Raw genomic sequence first — 23,337 nt, forward strand, 5'->3', positions numbered from 1 at the left:
CCTGCCTTCGGCCCAGGGCGTGATCCTGGAGTCCTGGGATCGAGTCCCACATCCGGCTCCCTGCGTGGAGCCTGCTTCTCCTTCTCCCTGTGTCTCTGCCTCTCTCTCTCTCTCTCTCTCTTTCTGTGTCTCTCATGAATGAATAAATAAAATCTTCAATAAATAAATAAATATTTTTTAAAAATATTTTATTTATTCATTTGACAGAGAGAGTGAGAGAAAAAGCATGTGCACAAGCAGGGGAGCAGCAGGCAGAGGGAGCTGGAGAAGCAGGCTCTCCGCTGAGCAAGGAGCCCAATGCAGGATCATGACCTGAGCCTAAGCCAGATGCTTAACCGACTGAACCACCCAGGTGTCCCTCTTAAATAATTATTATTAAGCCTGGATACCTATGAGACTTTGAGTTAAGGCCTGGATATTATTTCTCTCGTTTGCTCCTCACATCCTTGTGAGGCACATCTGCTCCTCCCTCTGTTCTCGAGTTGAGGATGCCGAGGCACAGGGAGGTGGTGGACATTTGCCCAGGCTTGCTCAGTGGAGTGGTGAAGCCAGTATTCAAATCCATTCTGCTTCATTTCAAGGCCTGAGTTTTTTTCGACAAGGCCGTGCTATCTCCCTTAAGACAACTCTCTGCCTGGGATAGAAAGAGAAGAAAAATGACTAAAACAGATGAATACAGTATCATTACGAAAATTCATGGTGACTTGGTTTTTTAAGTGGGAAGCAAAGGGCAGGAGGCAGACAGCCAGTCTAGCGTCGCCTCTTGCGGGTTGGGGGGTTCACATAACTCACGATATAACTGAATTTGCAAAGATCATTCTTCCAGGAACTGAGGCTTATCGTGTATTTTTGTGAGTGGAAGTGAAGAGAGGGGAGGGTGTCCTGGAGTCCGGGGTGACCAGTCAGCCAGCTCTCAGCCCCAGCGGGGGAGGTACTTGAGCTTCTCGTGTGAGACTAGCGCTCCCTGCTGGCCTAGGAAGTCATCTTCAACTCCAGCATCTGAAGCTGTGTGTGTGTGTGTGTGTGTGTGTGTGTGTGTGTGTGTGTCTGTGTGTGTGTCTGTGTGTCTGTGTGTGTGTCTGTGTGTTGGGGCAGGAGGGCTTTGAGGGGCATATTCAACGAGATTTGAGAAATGTCTAGCACACCCAGTATGTAAAATTAATAGCTACCACTTACCAATATAACTGGGTAGCGTGCAGGCACTGTTTTATAGATTTGACATTAATTTTTTTTTTCCTCCTGGGACTTTACATACTACATCTAATTTTACCGTCACCCCAGCCCTCTGAAGTAGAAATTATTATTTTTACTCCCACTTTTCCCAAGAGGAACTTGAAGCAGAGAGAAGTTATTTCTTTTCTTTTTTAAAAAAGGTTTTATTTGTTCATGAGAGACATATGGAGAGAGGCAGAGGGAGAAGCAGGCTTCCTGTGGGGAGCCTGATGGGGGACTCAATTCCAGGACCCCAGGATCACGACCTGAGCCCAAGGCAGATGCTCAACCACTGAGCCACCCAGGTTCCCAGGTCATTTCTAATACAGCTATTAAGTGGCAAAGCTACGACTTGAACCAGTAAGCCTGTGTTCTGGAAACTACTAACTGGCCTTTTTTTTTTTTTTTTTTTTTTTATGGCTGGAGCGCCCCCTGGCAAGTCCCCCAGTAAAGTGCCTCACTCAGGAATTTCCATGTCTGGATTTCCTGTCCTTAAGCTATTAAATTTGATTTTCTCCTGTTAATCTGTCTCATGTCAATTTGATTCTAAATCCAGCTAGAGGGATCCTGAAAGGCAGAGGAAGTTGGTGTGGTTGGCAGGATACTTTAACTCACTGGACACCACTCACCCTGGACACCACTGCAGCTGGGAGATCCTTGGGAAATGTGACAAACAGCTGGCAGAAGAGATGGGTTCATTTGAAAATTAAGTCTGCCTTTTTCCCTAAAACCTTGCAACTAAATATCAAGGTCCTCATGTAAACTCCAGGGAAGTCACCACAACAGCTCATGTAGAGACAATCCTCATGCCTGTTGCTGTGTAGGCCATGCAAAGATTAGCAGAGACATCTGGGTCACAAGCCAGGAAAACCTGTCAGAAGGCCACTGCCTCCTCTCATTCTCTCGAAAGATGGTTTTGTTGTGCCCAAGATTGTGAATCCGAGAAACCACCAAGGAGAAACCACCAAGGAGCCAACACCGATGCAAGTACACGAGGGTTTATTTACAAGCTTGAGCTTGGGTCCAAGTATACTCCACACAGCAGAACCCGAAGTGGGTTACAGCTGGGTTTTATATGGGTCGGTCTAGGGGATTTTCAGAAGGGTGGAGGAATTTTGTTTTCATTCCAATATGGGGGAAAGGGTGGGGGAGTTTCTTAAGATCTGATATGAGTTTCTCTGCCTAGGGCATTCTGAGCTCTGTTGTCTTTCTGATATGGGATTCCCTGTCCAGGACATTCTGCAGCTTTTCCTGTAAAGTTCAGCTCTTATTCACAGGGGCCTAAGATGGCTGTACTTGTGCTAATGCTAAACTTGAGGTGGAATGGCCTTAATTTTCTCGGCCTCCACAGTTTGAGCTTGATGTGTAGAAGTCTTCACTGACTATCCTCAGAACCCAAAGACTGCTTTATATTTTGGCCTAATCACTAACCATTGTTCTTTCATTTCCATAAAAACACCTTTTGTTTAGTACCTGATGATGTGGGAAACAAAGGCAGAAAATAATTATGAAATATCCTTCCTTCTTACAATCCATGGACACATCCTTGAAGCAGAGTGACCTTTCTCTAGGGACTCAGCTGCCTCGATACTAATACTTTGCTAAGGTCAAAGGCTACCTTAGCCCGAATCCCAGGATCCTGCAAGTCCTCTTTAATATCTAAAAATTTATTTGGAAACTGCCTTTATCTCTAAATTCCTCCAAGATGCATGTTGGCAATCATTACCCAAGCATATGACCCACTGATATGTATCTGAAGAGTCTCAGGACTCAGGTTTTATTGATAGTAATAAATGACATTTCCCTAATGATAGCTAAGCCTCCTCAAGGTCCTGGAAATCTGGCTTCCAAAATTCCTTAGACACTTAACTCTACCCCTTACCTCCTCCCAACTTGAAAGCATATAATGGGTCACTCCTCATGACCCGGTGCAGCTCTCTCTGCCCACAGGTCCCGTCCCTGTGCTCTAATAAAACCACTTGTTTGCACCGAACATGGCTCAAGAATTCTTTCTTGGCCATCAGCTTCAAACCCTAACATCTTTCCTTCATCATCTGATACGTTTGGGGCTTTGTTATTGTTGTTTCTTTGTTTTTGAGAGAGAGAAAGGTGATGGGGAAGAGAAGAGGCAGAGAGAGACAGAGAGAGAGAAAGAGAGAGAAAATCTTAAGCAGGCTTCACACCCAGCATGGGGCTCAATCCTACAACCCTGAAGTCATGTCCTGAGCTAAAATCAGGAGTCAGACACTTAACCAACCAAGTCATCCAGGCGCCCCTAGTGCCTGATTTCTCGAACCAGGAGCCCAACTTTGAAAACACATCTGCTTCCCCACCTCCTGAAATTAATGTGGCTGAACTGACCTATCGCCAGGACTAAGACTGGTTTGATGAGACAATTTACCAGCTCAATTTTATTTTTTATTTATTTTTTACCAGCTCAATTTTAAATGCATAAAACTTCAGGGAAATTTTACAGGAGGGAACCATAGGAGCCAAGGGCAGGCTGCCCCAAGAGGGGCCACTTTGGCAGGAACATTATTTTGAGTTAAAAGCAAGCCCCCCCCCCAAAAAATAAAATAAAATAAAAGCAATCCCAACCAAGCAGCTTCAGAAAAAGTTCTTTACCTCCCCCTCAATTGCCTGCTTTACCAGGAAGAGAGCTATTAACAGGGATTCCTCTTTGCCTAAGAAATCTCTTTGCATGAAAGGACAATTTTTGTTTTTCAAACATCTCTATTCACCTTCCTGCTAGTGGCCTTTCTCCCCCTTGGTATCCTCAGACCCCTAGCCCTCTCCTTAGCTCTTGTAAGCATCTTGTTGCCTGTCATTAGAATTCCCAAATCTGTATGCATTCCCCATTTACATATTCTTAAATTACTCTTAAATTTTATTTTCTCAGGCAGCCCTGGTGGCGCAGCGGTTCAGTACCACCTGCAGCCTGGGGTGTGACCCTGGAGACCAAGGATAGAGTCCCAAGTCGGGCTCCCTGCATGGAGCCTGCTTCTCCCTCTGCCTGTGTCTCTGCCTCTCTCTCTCTCAAATAAATAAATAAAACATAAAAAAAATTATTTTCTCCTGTTTTATTTTTTTAAATATTTTATTTATTTATTCATAGAGTCAGAGAGAGAGAGAGAGGCAGAGACACAGGCAGAGGGAGAAGCAGGCTCCATGCAGGGAGATTGATGTGGGACTTGATCCCGGGACTCCAGGACCACGCCCTGGGCCGAAGGCGGTGCTAAACCACTGGGCCATGGGGGTTGCCCTATTTTCTCCTGTTTAAAAAAACAACACAAAAAAACCTCACTCAGAACAGACACATAGCAATGGCTTCATCATTTTTGAGAAAATGGTAAACATGTTTCCAGGATTTAGTGGTGAGCCTGCTGCTTCTGTATTCCAGTGTGGGCAGTTGGGGGAGGTTGTAGATTCCTCTGGGCCACTGGTCTTGCCACCACTACATCTATCTGGTTGGAAGATAAGTCCCCAGCCAGTGACAAATGGGGGTCCTTGGATCTGCTTCTTCAGCATCTTGGTTACAACAGAAGCAGAGAATCCAAAACAATAAATGTAAAATATTTAGCAACTCTTGTGGAATGAGGGCAGGACTGAAGGATGAGAACAGACAGCTTCTGGAGAAGATCCCTAGGGGATTTCTCTGCCCCCACCTCCTATTGATGTAGGAAATACTGGGGTTCAGAGCTGACAGCCAAGAAAGAATTCTTTTGAGATGTTTTTGGTGCAAACAAGGGTTTTATTAAAGCATGGAGACCAAACCCATCGGCAGAAAGAGCTACACTGGAGTTGATGAGGGAACAGAAGGCTAGCTGAGGACAAAGCAGAAGCTGATACCTTGCAAGTGACATCCCCCCGCCCCCCCAACTGTGGGATCTATGTGACATTCCTCAGGCACTCCTGGCTGCCCTAAAGCTAATGAAAGGAAAAACAAATAGTTGACCTATAGAGATCACAATCCTGCAAGACAGGAGTCTCCCTCAGTTTACAAATGTCTTAGTAATTTGAAAGAACAAAGCATTTTTATCATAACCTAGCTTCCAGAAGGAAATGTAGATACAATTGAATGTCCTGATAACCTGCAGCCCACTGACAGATGCTGGAAGTGGGCAGAGTGTCGTGTTCCTCCATGAAGCTCCCAACTATCTTAATGTTTTGTTTTGTTTTTTTCCAACTATCTTAATGTTAATGCCTTGCTAGAAGGAAAAACAACCTTAACTTGAAAATGGCAAGGCCTCCAGGATCCTGTGGGTCTTCTTTAACATATGAAAATCCTTTTGAAACCTCCCTTTTCCTTACTGCCCCCCAACTCCCAGGTATATAATCAGCCACCCCTCCCAACCCTGGGGCAGCAGCTCTTCCTGCCCACAAGTCCTGTCCCTGTGCTTTAAATAAAAAAAAAAAAAAAAAAAAAAACAAAAACAAAAACAAAAAAAACCACCATTTTGCACCTAGGATGTCTCAAGAATTCTTTCTTGGTCATCAGCTCCAGACCTCAACCCACCAAACCTCACCGACATTCCAAAACTATATCCAACCTCAGGGTCATGAGGAGTAGCCCATTATAATCTTTCAAGTTGGGAGGGAGTTAGGGATAAGGTAAGTCTTTAAGGAATCTTGGAAGCTGGGTTTCCAGGACCTTGAGGAGGCTTAGCTATCTTTTTTTTTTATTTATTTATGATAGTCACAGAGAGAGAGAGAGGCAGAGAGAGAAGCAGGCTCCATGCACCGGGAGCCCGACATGAGATTTGATCCCAGGTCTCCAGGATCACACCCTGGGCGAAAGGCAGGCGCCAAATAGCTGTGCCACCCAGGGATCCCAGAGGCTTAGCTATCTTCAGGGAAATGTCATGTATTACTGTCTAATAAAACCTGAGTCATGAGACCCTTAGGATATATATCAGTGGGCCGTATGCTTGGGGGATGACTGCTAACATGCGGTTTAGGAATAAACGAAGTTTCTAAAGGAATTTTTTTTTTTCTAAAGGAATTTTTGTATGTTAAAGTAGACTTACCGGATCCTGGGGGATCGGATAATGTTAAGCTAAGATTGCCTTTTGCCTTTAGCAAAGTGTCAACATCAAGGCAGCTGAGCTCCCAGAGGAAGGTCACTACCTGTTTCGAGGACTTGCCAATGGACTGTAGGCAGTAAGGAGGTTTCCCACATCACTGACCAAGACCGATACTGGAATGTGGGGAGGTGAAGAGGTTAGGAGTGGAGGGAAAAGGCAGGGCTGCTGGCCAAGTGGGGAAAGCACTAAAGGATTTGAGGCAGCTATTTTACATATGAATATGGGGGAGTTAATATACTTTAACAACCAGTATGGCTATGCGGGCTGCACACTGCCATCCTTATTGTAGGTTCTGGGGCAATTGGCCTGACCTCTCTGAAATTCCTTATATTCATGTGTAAAATATGGATAATAGTAGAAATTGACTTATGGGACTGATGAGGGTGAAATAAGTAAAGGTCCAGCTTCTAGTTCACGGCATTCAGTCAATGGAGGTTGTTACTAATGGCCAACTACTCCGTGTGTGTCTTTTTGTGCCCAAGATTGCGAATCTGAGAAACCACCAAGGAGCCGACACCGATGCAGGCGCACGAGGGTTTATTAGCAAGCTCGAGCTTGGGTCCAAGTACACCCAACACAGCGGAGCAGGGACTTGGACCCTAAAGTGGGTTACAGCTGTTTTTTTTATAGGCTGGTCTAGGGGATTTTCAGAAGGGGTGGAGGAATTTCTCAAGTTCTGTTTACATTCTGATGTGGGGCTTTCAAAGGCATTGAGCTCTGTTCTCATTCTAATATGGGACTTTCTACCAGGGGTGTGGGCTCTGTTGTCTTTCTGATATGGGATTACAGGCCGAGGACATTGAGGACATTCTGCAGTTTTTCCCATAAAGTTCAGCTCTTATTCACAGGGACCTAAGATGGCTGTACTTGTGCTAATGCTAAACTTTAGGTGGGATGGCCTAAATTTTTCTCGGCCTCCACATGTGTGTGTGTGTGTGTGTGTGTGTGTGTGTGTGTGAGTTAGCCTTGTTGACCAGAGTCCTCTGTCACACCATCCCTTGCCACCATCCTTCTGATGATAAGCCTACTCCTAGAGACCATATCCCCTGGAGGGATAAGGGTTGCTTTACTGGTCGATGTTTCCTTTGCTCCAGTAGACTCCTCCCTGAGTTTCCACAAACATTCATTGAGTGCTCCATGCATGCAACCATTGGTTATGTAGTGGTGAGCAAAAGCATGGTCCCTGTCCTCAGAGCATTTACAGCCCCATGGGGAGATAGCAAACAAACAAATAAATAAAATATGTTATTATACATTGAGATAAATGTTATAGGAGAATGCTTAGGGTCACTTCTCTGCATTCCAGCAACCAAAGCAGGAGGATTACATGGTTATGGAGGTCTCCTCTGAAGAGGTGATGCTTGATAAATGAAATGATGATTGCATTGAGACTTGACAGGTGAAGGGTCAAAGGCTGAATGTTGCAGGCAGAAGGAACAGTATAACATGGGACGATCTGGAAGTAGGAAAGATCCTGACTTGAACTGGGTGGTTGCATCATCAAAGCAAAGGGAAGAAGGGTAGGGAGAAGCCAGCTAATGCAGTCCTGTCATCTCTTCTGTGACAAGTTTAGGTTTTGTTCTGTGTGCAATGTGAATCTATTAGAGGGCCGTAAGCAGGGGAATAACACTGTCTGATTTGAATTGTTTTTTCAAATGGAAGATCTTGCATATTTATTGCTCAACCAACCCACTGGTGCAGAAGCATAGTAACAGAGAAAAATCATCTCCCTGATAAAACATGTCTATTATTTAGATAGTAGTGAAGTTTACAGAGTAATAGGATAGGAGCAGGTAACCTCATGCAGCATAAATATGGGTGTCATCTCATGTGTGATCCCTACTAGACCCAGCTTGGTTCTTCTTCAATGCCTCCTCTTGGGGTTTTAACTAATTTTATTACCAGTTTTCATCCAAATCTCCTGGGGAATGAGACAATTCTGCTTTTGTTTCTTGGCCAGGAATCACTTAATCCTAAAGTCTTGTGAGAAAACATGGTGAGGGACAGTCAATGGCACACACCAGGCAGAGGGAAGGGGGGAACTAATCTGAATTTTGAAGAAAGATCCTATTGGTTGTTGTGGTCAGATTGTGTGTTGGGAATAGGATACAAAGATGGAAACTAGAAGATGCAAAGGGGATGTAAATATTAAAAAGCCTGCATACTCCTGGGAAAAGAGTGATTTTCCTATGGTCCTAGGAGCTGGTCTTCAACTTGACCACTAGGTCAAATGGCAACTCATCTCAACAATTTGTCCTCTAGTTTATCTTTTTTTAAAAAATATTTTATTTATTTATGAGAATACACAGAGAGGAGCGAGAGAAGCAGAGACATAGGCAGAGAGAGAAGCAGGCTCCATGCAGGGAGCCTGATGTGGCACTCGATCCCGGGTCTCCAGGATCACACCCTGGGCTGCAGGCAGCGCTAAACTGCTGAGCCACCAGGGCTGCCCTCCTCTAGTTTATCTTATTTAGTTCTCAAAGGTCAGCCCTATTTCTAAGATTTGGGGAAATCACCTCATTGTTGCCTTCTGTACTTCTTTCAAATTGCTCCCTATTTGATGTGGGGCAGATGCATATGCAGCCAGCTTACTCCCAGCAGAATGTGATGCCTTAGGTGAATGAAGGGAGTGGTGGAATGTGATGGAGTTCACCCTGAATGGCTCTAATCCTCGGAAGTGACCACACTGAATTGGTACTGCCATGGAAAGCCAAGTGAAGCCAAGTGATAAGTAGCATTCCAGCAGAATTGACCAAAAAAGCGGGGGAGGGGTACTGTAAGACCCATTTTACAGAAGAATAAACTGAGTCCATTTCTTGAGTCAGAAAGAACACTGACTACCTAGCACAGATTCCTGAGCTACTGCCCTGTAGACCCTGGCTTGTACTTTCTTCAGGCTTGATATATTAAATAAAAACATAGAGCCTTTTGGGGCTCCCACTTACCAGTCTTGCAGCTTATAGTTCAGATTCATGCCTTAGTAAAGTTATGAAGCAGTTCATGCCATGGATCAGGGGTGGGAGGGGTGGTGATGTTATGACAGAGTCAAAACCAAGAGAGTAAAATTTTTAAAATCATTGTCTCAGCAAATACTACCAATGAAGATAATGATAAGATACTTCCATTTAATTAGTACCTACTATGTATGTGCCAGGTATTTTACATTTATTATTTTGCTTTGTCTATTCATCAACTAGGTATTTAATGCAATACCACCAGGCATCTTTTTATGTTAATTCTAATAATCACCATGAAACTCAGCAGTAGAAATTATCATTCCTGCTTCACAGATGATGAAACTAAGTTAAGAGAGCAAATAGAACCAGACTGTAGAATAAGTATCATTAATATCTTGGACAAATGAAAGGGCCTACTGTATCAATTTTTAATTTTTATTATTTTAAAAAGATTTTAAGTAATCTCCACACCCAACATGGGGCTCAAACTTACAACTACAAGATCAAGAATCACATGCTCTATTGACTGAGCCAGCCAGCCAATTGCCCCTGCATCAATTTTTTTAAAAAGTGCACAATACTTGCACTTTTTAAAAAGTGCACAACAAGCGCACAACCTGGCTGGGTCAGTCGGTAAAGCATGTGACTCTTGATGTGGGGTCATGAGTTCAAGCCCCACGTTGCATTTGCAGGTTGAGTTTACTTAAAAAAAAAAAAAAAAAAAGGCATTCAAAAAGCACACAACTTTATAAATCAAAAAAGTTTGATTCTTCTTAAAATAAAAATAGTAATTCTTTTAAGATAAACATCTCAATAGATATGTTGAATAGCAAAATGGATTAAAGAGTGAAGTACTGAACCAGAAGATTGAGCTAGGGAATCCTCGGAAAAGACAGTGTCAAAGAATAAACAAATGGAAAGTAGGATCAGTGCATAGAGACATGAAAGGCAGTTGCAAAAATTCCATTGTCCGCTTCATTTGAGTTACAGGAATAAGAGAAGAAAACCAGAGAAGGAAAGTTGCTGAAGCAAGGGAATAATTCAAGACATTGTCTTAGAACTTAAGAAATGTACAAGCTGTTATATTGAGAGGACATGGTGAATATTTATGGGGAAAATGTGGAAAGACTAATGTCTAAGCACGTCATCCTGAAATCTCAGGACCCTAAGAATGAAAAGGAAATCTTGAATGTTTCCAGAGTGAAAAAAAAAAAAAAAAAAATTATCCAGGACCTCAGGAATGTGGACAAGATTGATATCAGTCTTCTCATTTGCAACTTTGTAAGCAAGAAAATGGCAGAATTGATGAAGCTTTGGAATATAGATGAGGTCTGGAGCCGATGACCAAGAAAGAATACTTGAGACATTTTTGGTGCAAAATGGTAGCTTTATTAAAGCATGGGGACAGGACCCATGGGCAGGAAGAGGTGCTGCCCATGGGGCCTGTGAGGGGTGGCTGATTATATACCTGGGAGTTGGGAGGGCCTTGGGGATGGTGTACTCTCTAAGGAATTTTGGAAACAAGGTTTCCAGGACCTTGAGGGGGCTAGCTATTGTTGGGAAAAGGTCACTTATTACCATCTAATAAAACCTGAGTCATGAGATGACTCAAAAAGCACACAACAGCTTTTTGATGTATATCAGTGGGCCATGTGCTTGGGGGATGATCGCCAACATGTATTTTGGGGAGTTTAGAGATAAAGGAAATTTCTAAAGGAATTTTTGTATGTTAACGTAGCCTTACCGGCTCCTGGGGGTCAGACTAAGATTGCCTTCTGCCCTTAGCAAAGTATGAACATCAAGGCAGTTGAGTCTGTAGAGGAATGTCACTCTCCCTGTTTCAAGGACTTGTCAATGTGCTTTGTCCTCAGCTAGTCCTCTGTTCCCTCATCAGAATGCTATCTTCAATGTTCTCTGGTGGGATACTTGCCAGTTTCGGAGTCTTTATCTTGGAGCGCCTGGGTGGCTCAGTCAGTTAAATATCTGCCTTTAGCTCAGGTCCTGATCTTGGGGTCCTGGGATCGAGCCCCTCTTTGGGTTCCCTGTTCAGCTGGGGGTCTGTTTCTCCCTCTCCCTGTGCCTCTCCTCCCCACTTGTGTTCTCTCTTTCTCTCAAATAAATACAATCTTAAAAAAAAAAAGAAAAGAAAAAAGGAGTCTTTACTCAACCAATCTGTCAAGCAAATGTAGGGGGAATCATGAAGAATTTTAAGATAGCAATGGACTAAAAAAGTTTACAACTCACAGTTTGTGAAGCATAGCATTCCTCCACAGGGTACTGTTGGCACTTTGGGTAGAATGATTCTTTATCATGTAAGACTGATCCCCACACTGCAGATCGCTTAGTGTCCTTGACCACCATCTATCAAATGCCAGTGGAATTCTTCCTTAGTCACTGAGACAATACAAAACACTCCACACTGGGAAGGGGTGTGGTATAGCCCCTTTGAGAACCCACTTAGCATAGGAGTTATATTCCAGTGACGAGAAGATGGATCCAAGAAGAAAACACGGGATATAAGACACCAAAGGTAAACAAGAATATCAGCAAAATGTAAGTCTAAATAAAAATCTTTACTTAGGGATCCCTGGGTGGCGCAGTGGTTTAGCGCCTGCCTTTGGCCCAGGGCGTGATCCTGTAGACCCGGGATCGAATCCCACGTCGGGCTCCCGGTGCATGGAGCCTGCTTCTCCCTCTGCCTGTGTCTCTGCCTCTCTCTCTCTCTCTCTCTGTGACTATCATAAATAAATAAAAATTAAAAAAAAAAAATCTTATAACAACTAAAACCAGAGATGACAGCATGGGATGGAGAGGTATGAAGACTGGAAAGGAGGTAGAGAGAAAAGTAAAATCATGCTAAGATCCTTATTTTGTTTGGTAGGAATGATGAGGGAACAGAAGGTTAGCTGAGGACAAAGCACAAGCTCACACTCTACAAACCACACTCCCTTCTCCTAGGTGGGGTATGTGTGACATTCCTCCTGGAAGTTTCCAACTGTCTTAATGTTAATGGCTTGTTAGAGGGAAAAACAACCTTAACTTGACAATGGCAAGGCGTCCAGTATCTTGTGAGTCCTCCGTAGCACATGAAAGTCCTTATGTAAACCCTTTTTTTTACCTCCCCCAACTCCCTAGTGTATAATCAGCCACCCCTCACAAGCCCAGGGCAGCAGCTCTTCCTGCCCACAGGTGTTCCCATGCTTTAATAAAATCACCATTTTGCATCAAAGACGTGTCAAGAATTCCTTCTTGGTCGTCATTTCTGGACCTCAGCCCACCAAACCTCACCTATATTCCAAAACTACATGAGGAAGACATAGATATTAGTTAATATGCTTAACTATGTGTTTCAACAAATAAAGATAATAGGAACAGAATATAAACTTTCTAAATGGGCAGCCCAGGTGGCTCAGTGGTTTAGCGCTGCCTTCAGCCCAGGGCATGATCTGGAGTCCCAGGATTGAGTCCTACATCGGGCTCCCTGCATGGAGCCTGCTTCTCCCTCTGCCTGTGTCTCTGCCTCTCTGTGTGTCTCTCATGAATAAATACATAAAATCTTAAAAAAAAAAAAAAAAAAAAACTTTCAGGCAGCCCGGGCTTCAGCCCAGAGCCTGATCCTGGAGACTCAGGATCGAGTCCCATGTCGGGCTCCCTGCATGGGGCCTGCTTCTCTCTCTGCCTCTCTCTCTCTAATAAATAACTAAAATCTTAAAACAAAACAAAACAAAAAACAAACAAACAAACAAAAACTTTCCAAGTCATTAGAAGAAAAATTAATTGGGAGCAAATAAAATGCTACCCACTAACTGAAAAGTAGAGATGAAAAAGAAACATGAACACACCATATACAATAAAAAATACAAGGTAAATTGGTAGAAATGTACAAATGCATCAATAACCACAATAAGTGTGAATATATTAAATTCACTGTGAAAAGACAGTGAATTAAAAAAAAAAAAAAAAGGTCAGGGGCACCTGGGTGGTTCTGTGGTGAGCATGTGCCTTGGCTCCAGTTGTGATCCTGGGATCGAGTCCCGCATCAGACCCCTGCATGGAGCCTGCTTCTCCCTCTGCCTGTGTCTCTGCCTCTCTCTCTGTGTCTCTAGTGAGTAAATAAATAAAGGAATCTTAAAAGAAAAAAAAAAGCACCAAACTGTATGCTGTTTTATTAGAGAGCAAAAGTAGAGTAACACAGAAAGACTGGAAATACTGAGTGGGAAAAGTATTTCCCCTGGCAAGCCAGGGAGACAAAATCAAGTGGTGCAAAGGATCATAGCATTAGGCAAAATGGACTTCATGCAAAAATGATCATTGTTGGGCTCCTGGGTGGCACCTGCCTTCAGCTCTTGTCGTGATCTCTGGGTTCAATCCACCTCAGGCTCCCTGCTAGCAGGATTCTGCTTCTCCTTCTGCCCCTCCTCCCCGCTCCCACTCTCTCGCTCTCAAATAAAAAAAATCCGTGTTATTTGAAAAGTCCAAACTATATATTGCTATTCAATCTACCAACAAGTTTAGCCTTTGTGTTGGTATGTGCCTAGTGACATAGGATTGAAATGTATAACACTAAAAGTGACAGAATTATAAGGAGAAATAACCAATCCACAGCTCAGTGGGAAACTTCAATACGCCTGTTAGAAATCCGCAGAACAAGTAGTCAAAACATCAAGTAAAGCACATGGAAGATTTGAAATACCATGGTTCACAAGCTTTATCAAATAGATTTATGTGGAGATAAATGTTTGCCCTTTTCAAACACACATGATAACTTTACAGAAATTGTCCGTCTTTGAAATAATAGTTTTTTCTCTTAACCCTCCTCTTTTCTCTATTCTCATATTTTTCTTTGCTGCCTTCTCGTGTTTCTATCTGTACCACCTGCTTGCTTCCCCTCCTCCCAGAGAACTTTGCTGGCAGAGCGATGATCTCTTCCTGGCTCTCTCTTTGTGCTCATAAAATCAGATGTAAATACACACAGCCATATAGATTTTTCTCCCTATCTCTTACAGAAATGAAACCATAGTTTATACATTTCTCTGCATCTTGCAGGGATGGAGGACAGAAGTGCCCTCAAGTCAAGAAATTCTTTGTTAGGGGTACCTGGGGCCTCAGTTCAGTTAAGTGTCTGCCTTTGGTTCAGGTCATGACCCTGGGGTCCTGGGATCGAGCCTCAAGTCAAGCTCCCTGCTCAGAGGGGTCTGCTTCTCTCTCTCCATCTGCCCTTCCCCATACTCATGCTCTCTCTCTCTCTTTCATTCTCAAATAAATAAATAAAATCTTTAAAAAAAATTAAATTCTTTCTTAGTGGCTGTGTGATGTGCCATGATATAAATGTGTCACAGTTTATTCAGCCATTCCTCTATCTATACTCATGATTGTTGAGTGAACATCTGCATCTACATATATTTTGGTGCTTTTATTTCTATGGCATGGATTCCCAGGCATGGGATTGCTGGTCAAAGAATATGTGGAATTGCAATCTGGCAACATCCAGCCATTGTGATATGGTGAAGAGAGTCCCTTCCCAGTCTGTAGTAGGTGTTCTCAAGCTTCCATTTTGCTGGTCTGATGTGAGGAAAGTGATGGCTTATTATTTTTTCTTAAGATTCTTCTTAAGATTTTATTTATTCATGAGAGAGAGACAGAGACATAGGCAGAGGGAGAAGCAGGATTCCTGCGGGTAACCTTATGCAGGACTCGATCTTAGGACCCTAGGATCACAACGTGAGCCAAAGGCAGACCACTGAGCCAACCACTGAGCAACCCAGGCGCCCCTGGCTTGTTATTAAATATGTATTTCCCTGACTCCCACAGAAGCTGGATATTTTTTTAGGCCTATTCACCATTTGGGTTTGTCCTATGAGAGCTTCTAACTATTTTTATTCTGATACCAATTTGCCAAAACTCTGTGTATATGGGCATTAACCCTTTACCTGCCATCTGCATTGCAGATTGATAGATCTTACAAGTGTCAGGGAGGTATAGCGTTGCATGTTTTCTTCTAAGATTTTAATCATTATATTTTTTAGATTCATTTTTAAAAAATATTTATTTATTTATTATTTATGATAGACACAGAGAAAGAGAGAGAGAGGCAGAGATACAGGAGGAGGGAGAAGCAGACTCCATGCCTGGAGCCTGACATGGGACTCGATCCCGGGACTCCAGGATCACGCCCTGGGCCAAAGGCAGGCACCAAACCGCTGAGCCACCCAGGGATCCCCTATTTTTAGATTCAAATCTTTAATTCACTTGGAATTTGTTTTTGTTCAAATGACATGTGAAATAGGGTTCTGGTTTTATTTCTACTATCTCTGCACTATTTAATATAGTAGTCCCGAGGTACATGTGGCTTTTGGGCGTGGGAAATGTGACTGGGCCAACTGAAATGAACTGTATGTTTAAGACATACACCGATTTCTGGCACACCTGGGTGGCTCAGCCAGATAAGCATTTGACTCTTGATTTCAGCTGAGGTCATGACCTTGGGTTTGTGGGATCAAACCCTGTTATCAAGCTCTGTGCTCAGTGTGGAGTTTGCTTGGGATTCTCTCTCTCCCTCTCCCTCTGCTTCTCTCCCCCACTCATTCTCTCTATCTCTTGAAAAAAATAAATGCAATCTTTAAAAAAAAAAAAATATATATATATATACACACACGCACCGATTTCCAAGACCTAGGACAAAAAAAAAAAAAAAAAGAAAAAGGAATGTAAAGTGTCTCACTACTTTTATAGTGATTGATTATATTTATATATGTTGAAATCATACTATTTTTTAAAAGATTTTATTTATTTGAGTATGAGAGTGAGCACAAGCAGGGGGAGTGACAAGAGGGAGAGGGAGAAGCAGGCTCCCTGCTGAGCGGGGGCCCTGATGTGGGGCTCCATCTCAGGAGATCCAAGATCATGACCTGAGCTAAAGGCAGATGTTTAACCAACTGAGCCGCCAGGGTGCCCCTAAATCATACTATTTTGGATATGTTGGATTAGATATTAAAATTAACTTCTCATAATTCTTCACAATTTTAATGATATCACAGCTTCCATTATATTTTTTTCTTTTTTTTTTAAGATTTTATTCATTTATTTGAGAGAGAAAGAGAAAGAGCATATGTGCAATGGACAGAAAGGGACAAAGGGAGAAGCAGACTCCTCACAGAGCAAAGACCCCACTGTGGGACTCGAACCTAGGGCCCTGAATCTATGACTTGAGCTGAAGGCAGATGCTTAACCAACTGAGCCATCCAGGAGCCCCAACTACCATCATATCTGACAGCTTGACAATAATCAGCTAATAATCAGTCAATAATCAGCTTGCCAGGACCATTTCTTATTTCTGATCTGCCTCACCAGGAGTGTAGCTGTCTTATTGCTTCTACTAGACATCTGTCTCATGTTCCTCACTTCCCATCATATTCGGGACAGCGCTCTCAGATTTGGAGAAATTCACAGTCATGAGTCCTGTCTCTCCAGGCTTGGATCAGAACTCAAGTTCCCAGAGCTCCTTCATCATTAGGATGTGGGCACTAGATCCTCGTGGAATGAATGGGGAGTGCGCTGGTTACATGGGGAATCCAGTTCTGCATGGAGTTGCTGTTTCTGTAGGTCCAGGTGGCACAGGCAATGAGCTTTGCAGTTGGCATTGCCGACAGTGGTTCCAAGGTCAAGGTCCTGGCATGGGGGAGGGGTGGTGACAGGAATGGCAGTTTATCAGCAGACAGCATGGGTAGGGTTGGGACATTACTTCATCTTGAGTCTGGCTTTTCAGCCCTCATAGCAATAGTCTGAGCTACTCAATATTTCTAACAAACTTGCTTGCTGCATCATCATCAGAATCGGCTTGTATTGCTGACCACACAGAACCCTGAGTGATATACTGGGATTACTTTCCTTGAAGAAAGCAATTTTGAATTTTTTCCCCTATTATTCCTAAAATATCATCTCACTATCTTAATGAATTCTCTTTTATTTATTTTATTTTATTTTATTTTATTTTATTTTATTTTATTTTATTTTATTTTATTTTATTTTTTTAATGAATTCTCTTTTAATTTGCTTCCAGTTTATTTTCTCATTCTTTTTTTTATTTCTCAAGGACTGTGTTGTCTTAGCCTGGGCTTCCCAGAAAACAGAGCCTGTGGCAAAAGTCTACATGCTAACACTTTGTGGATGAGTGCAGCCTCAGAGAAATCAGGCTGAGGGGAAAAGTGAGTCAGGGAGGAGAGCCAGGGTGTGCCAGAGCATTACTGAGAGTTTTGGAATAGTGTAGCTAGCTAGTTGCATGAGTTAGTCTTGGAGAAGATGAGCAAAATTTATTCATGGCTCCTTCTTGTCCCTCCATCACCTCTGGTTCAAAATCTGCCCACTGGGCACTAACCAGGGCACACCCATGCTGTATGGGGGCATCTAGGGAAGCCAGAGCCTCTGGGACCCATCTAGCCAGTGCATATAATGGTCTGTCTCTCCTTTTCTGTCCATGCTACCATGGGGGTCTTCAAGCTGCAGTGTTGTCAATGGTAGAGGCAACCATGACCAGACTTAATGACCAGGAGGGTGGCTGGGTCGCTCATTGGTTGGGTGTCTGCCTTCTGCTCAGGTTGTGATCCCGGAGTCCTTGGATTGAGTCCTACATCAGGCTCCCAGTGAGGAGCCTGCTTCTCCCTCCATCTATGTCTCTGCCTCTCTCTGTGTCTCTCATGAATAAATACATAAAATCTTAAAAAAAAAAAAAAAAAAAGACCAGGAAATGGCTCGCTGTTGAGCCCTTCCATCTAGGAATCAAAGCAAGCAATGTAGGTATGAGTTAGTGGGTGGGATGGTTGTAGGGAGAATGCCAGAGATATGTGGTGGTGCACAATGCAAGTCTAGCATATTCCAGCCCTTGGACCATTCAGATCCACTTCTCCCCTCTTGTGGTATCTGGAGCACATCTAAGAATAAGATGCCTTCATTTCTTCCCCAGGAGGAGAGATGCAAGTCAGTCCTTCAAGATGATCACTTGTCGCAGTTCCTGAAGGAGTTTTAAGAGGGTTAGCACACTAACATACAGTTTCTGCACTGGTAGCTCATTCCAGGGTAGGAATTTCTATTTATCAGCTTCCTCCTGTGCCACCCATTCTAGAATTTTCTCCCCCATGGCCATCACTTTAACTGACATATGCTGCTTGCCTGGTGGGGTGACATCAGACCTTCCTTCTCAAGAGGTCTAGGCTCTTACTTTCCTTGCCTCTGTCTAACTGTGGATGTTACAATAGCCTGGAATTTTCTGGAAGCCCTAAGAGATGCCCCCATGATTCTCTGGGCTCCAAACATACACTGAGCCCCACTATATGGCAGCTACTTTCATTCCTGGAGCTGCAAGGTGGACTATCCCAGCTGGTAGAGTCATTTCTTTCTTTGTTTGCTAATCCACTGGCTTGAAGACTCTAGCATTGCCAGGAGATAGTGGGAGGCTAATCCTATCTCCTCCACTCATTTGTTCCCCGGGGATACCACGCCTACCATACATAGGCCATTGGTTTGGTGCATATGCCCTATTCTGGAGGACAGCATCCCAATCCTAAAAGGTATAATTATAACTGAGCTGATGCCTTAGCCACGCCTTGGACTGGCCACCCTACTATTCTATCAGGCTAACTGCTTTAGGTAATGGTGTATATCCTTGCTACTTAAAAGTAGGTGTGTGGGGTGCCTGGCCTGGCTCAGCAGGAGGAGAAGGTGACTCTTGATCTTGGGGTTGTGAGTTCAAACCCTGTGTTGGGTGTAGAGATTACTTAAATAAGTAAAACTTTTAAAAGTTTTTTTTTTTTTTTTTTTGAAGGATGTGTTAGGGAGAGGATTAACAGCATCACCTGGGAGCTTGTTAGAAATGCAGAATCTCAGGCCCCACCCAGAACTACTAAAACAGAATCAGAAATTTAATAAGAGCCCTAGGTGATGTGTTTGCTCGTTGAAGTTTGAGAATCGTGGTGCGTAGTGAGACCAACAAATCGTGTTCACTGAAGCAGGGCAATGCCTGAGGAGGGAGGGCGGGAGGGAGGGAGGGAGGGGGAAGGGAGGGGTGACAGAAGCAGGGAAGAGGAGGGGGTGTAGGATGTGGCTCCAGATATGAAGCAATGGTTAAAGTGAATCATATACAAGTAGCAAGTTCTCTTCAGTATTAATGGCATTATTTAAGGCTACTAAATTTCCTTTGAGTGTAGCTTTTTCTGTCCGTGTAAGTTTTCCAGCGAAGTCTCCTTTTCTGTTTCCCAGACAATTTGTAATTTTACTTTTGCTTTTCTTTGATTTGAGTGTTACTAAACAGTGTGTTTCTTACACTTAATTTCTAAGTAGTTAGTATTATTTTGGTAACCTTTTAAATCCTTTCTTTTTTTTTTTTTGTAGTTGAATGATGAGCAGATAAGAAAGTCTATGAGATATCTAATTTCTTGAAATTTTCAACATTTTTCCATGACCCAGTAGGTGATAAATTTTGGTAAATGGTCATGTACACACAAAAATACATATCCTGTATATGAAGAAACGTTTGTTTGAGTTTGTGGACTATTTTACTAATTCTTCTAGGTGCCTATTTTCCCTATTAGAGCTACTGGTTTTGAAAGGGATAGATTGAAGCCTCCTACTGAAACTGTATTTTCATGAGATTCTCTTTGTATTTCCAATAACTTTTGCTTTCTACATTTACCTGCTATGTTTTTTTAAAAATTGTTAAAAGATTTAATTTATTTATTCATGACAGAGAGAGAGAGAGAGAGAGGCAGAGACACAGGCAGAGGGAGAAGCAGGCTCTTTGCAGGGAGCCCGACGTGGGACTTGATCCCGGGTTTCTAGGATCACACCCCAAGCCAAAGGTGGCGCTAAACCGCTGAGCCACCAGGGCTGCCCCCTGCTATGTTGTTTGGTGCAGAAGGTTTTATTGCCTGTTACATCCTGTTCACAAATTGTGTAATAGTAATGTCCTTCTTTATCCAATTGGGGATTTTAATCTTAAAAATCCAAATTGTCTGGTGTGATTATTGCCATTCTTGCCTTTTTTGTCTGTTTCCAGATCAAAGCCAATTTTTGGATCTGGAACACCTCGATAGAGCAGGAGTAACAGCGTGGCCCTGAGACCAGCTGTACGGGCAGGGGCTGTGCTTTTTCCCTGTAAGGCTGCTCTTAGAAGTTCCTTCCAGGAAAGATGCCCATGGGAGTTCTGGAACTGAAATGAAGAAGTGGTGCTGAGTGGCAGGGGTGGACACTGAATGCACTCCCCGATCCCCCAGGAGGGAAGGACCCATGGCTGCTCAGCTGCTCGAGATACTGCCTGTTGTGCCCAAGATTGCGAATCCGAGAAACCACAGAGGAGCTGGAGGAGCCGACACTGATGCAAATGCACAAGGGTTTATTTGCAAGCTCGAGCTTGGGTCCAAGTATACTCCACACAGCAGAGCAGGGGCTTGGACCCTGAGGTGGGTTACAGCTGGGTTTTTTATGGGCTGGTCTAGGGGATTTTCAGAAGGGGTGGAGGAATTTTTTCCATTCCAATATGGGGGAAAGGGTGGGGGGAGTTTCTTAAGATCTGATATGGGATTCTCTGCCTAGGGCATTCAGAGCTCTGTTGTCTTTATTTCTTTCTTTTCTCTCTCTCTCTCTCTCTCTCTCTCTTTTTTTTCTGTTGTCTTTCTGATATGGGATTCCCTGTCAAGGACATTCTGCAGTTTTTCTTTCTTTCTTTTTTTTTTTAAATTTGTTATTTATTTATGATAGTCATACAGAGAGAAAGAGAGAGAGAGCCAGAGACACAGGCAGAGGGAGAAGCAGGCTCCATGCACCGGGAGCCCGACATGGGATTCGATCCCGGGTCTCCAGGATCACGCCCTGGGCCAAAGGCAGGCGCCAAACCACTGCGCCACCCAGGGATCCCATTCTGCAGTTTTTCCTGTAAAGTTCAGCTCTTATTCCCAGGGGCCTGAGATGGCTGTATTTGTGCTAACGTTGAACTTAAGGTGGAATGGCCTTAATTTTCTCAGCCTCCACGTTTCCCCCTCTCAGAGGAACCTAAGGAAGGACCCAATCATGGGTCCAGGTTGCTCTCAGAATGAGCCAGGGGGAATGATTAAACCAGGATTCGAACCAACCTTGTAGCTGTTCTTGCTCCCGTTTATGTCCCAGTGAAGAAGCAACATCTTACGTTTAAGGCAGCACATACCGCACCCCCACACCCCCTTGTTAAGAAGACTAAGTCTAATCCCTTTTTATTTTGAAGGACAACCTCAGACTAGGGAGGTGGGAAATAAGTGAGAACGTCGCAGTCTTAGCTTTAGGGGATTGTCCTTGTCTGGTTGGCCTTTCTATTCTGGAACAAAGTCCTTGAGAAAGGCATGTGGGTCAGCTGGCCAGACGTGGGTGTAGTGGACCCAGGGAGTAATCCCCCCAACCTTGAGAGCAGTGGGAGTGGTCAGGATCACAATGTAGGGTCTCTTCCAGCAAGGTTGAAGTGTTGGTGTTGGTATCTCCGGACATACACCCAGTCACCCGGCCAATATCAATGGGGGTCCGGGGGTGGCCCAGTCTCATAGAGGGCCCTCAGCTTAGGCCACACCTGCTCATGGGTTCGTTGTAACATTTGGAGGGAGAAAAGAAATTGGTGATCATCAAATTCAGCAAGCACCTCAGGTTTCAAATTGGGGATAACAGGTGGAGGAAGACCGAACATGATCTTGTAGGGGGTCAGTCCCATCTTATATGGGGAGTTTTGTACCCTATATAGGGCAAAGGGGAGGAGAGTCACCCAGTCCCCGCCAGTCTCCAGGGCTAATTTAGTTAAGGTCTCCTTTAATGTTCTGTTCATCCTCTCTACCTGCCCTGAGCTTTGGGGCCTATATGCACAAAGTAATTTCCAATCTGCCCCAAGAACTAGTGCCACTCCCCGTGTTACCTTAGAGATGAATCCTGGGCTGTTGTCTGATCCAGTCTTAACAGGGAAACCATACCTCGGTAAGATGTCTTCCAGCAGTTTCTTGGTCATGGTCTGTGCTGTTTCATGTTTGGTGGTAAATGCCTCTGTCCATCCTGAAAAGTATCTACAAACACTAGTAAATACCTGTATCTGCATTTTCCAGGTATTACCTCAGTGAAGTCCACTTCCCAGTAGGCTCCTGGGTGGTCCCCTCGGAGCCAGGTGCCCGGGTTAGATCCATGGGCGGTGGCATTAGTTAACTGGCATGCGTGGCAGCTTGCCACAATCTGCTCAATCTTTGCTCGAGAATCTTTAATAGTGGTCTTTGCATGTCGTATGAGGTCTTCCATCTTCCTTGTTCCCATATGAGTACCCCGATGCATCTTGGATAGGACTCGCCGTCCTAGTTCCTCTGGCAGGATGATGCCGGAGTCTGTGGCCCTCCACCAGCCACGCAAGCACTGGGTCATAGGCAAGCATTTGATCCAGTGTAAATCAGCATCAGTATAGTTGGGGGTGTCCGGCAAGGTTGGTGCCCCCAGATCGGGTCTTGTTTCCGCGGTTACAGCTGCCCCCGCATATCTGATTCCTTCTTGAATGAAACTGCTGCCGTCCGTGTACCAGGTGGTGTCCGCGTTCAGCAGTGGCTGGTCCTGGAGATCAGCTGATTCCGTGCACCTGCGCCAAAATTTCTTGACAGTCATGCAGACAGGGGGCCCAGTCTGGGTTAGGGAGACTAGAGGCATGGGGTACTGGCAGACCCTGACAGGGTCTGCCCCCAGCTTTAGTTCTATGTATATGGCCGGTCGGTGCTGGGCCAGCCCAATTCCCCCAGTTTCTGCCCATGCTTGGGGAAATTCCTGCAGCCAACGGTCAATGTCAGTCATTGGGGCTGAGGGCATTTGGTGGAGACGATTTTCATCCTCTAAACTCAGGACAAGCTGTGTTCCCGGTGGGGAGGAGCACCCTGAATTCTGAATTGGGTGCTCCTCCTTTTTTTTTTTTTTTTTGGGTGCTCCTCCTTGTTTAGGATTTTTGCCCCTTCGGGATGGAAGCAAATTTGTGCCCTCATCTTGGTGAGTAAATCCTGACCTAACAGTGGGTAGGGACACCCAGGGATGACCATGAAGGAGTGGGATACCCA

The sequence above is a fragment of the Canis lupus genome, chromosome 24, assembly GCF_011100685.1.
Source record: "Canis lupus familiaris isolate Mischka breed German Shepherd chromosome 24, alternate assembly UU_Cfam_GSD_1.0, whole genome shotgun sequence".
In the NCBI taxonomy this organism is placed as follows: Eukaryota; Metazoa; Chordata; class Mammalia; order Carnivora; family Canidae; genus Canis; species Canis lupus.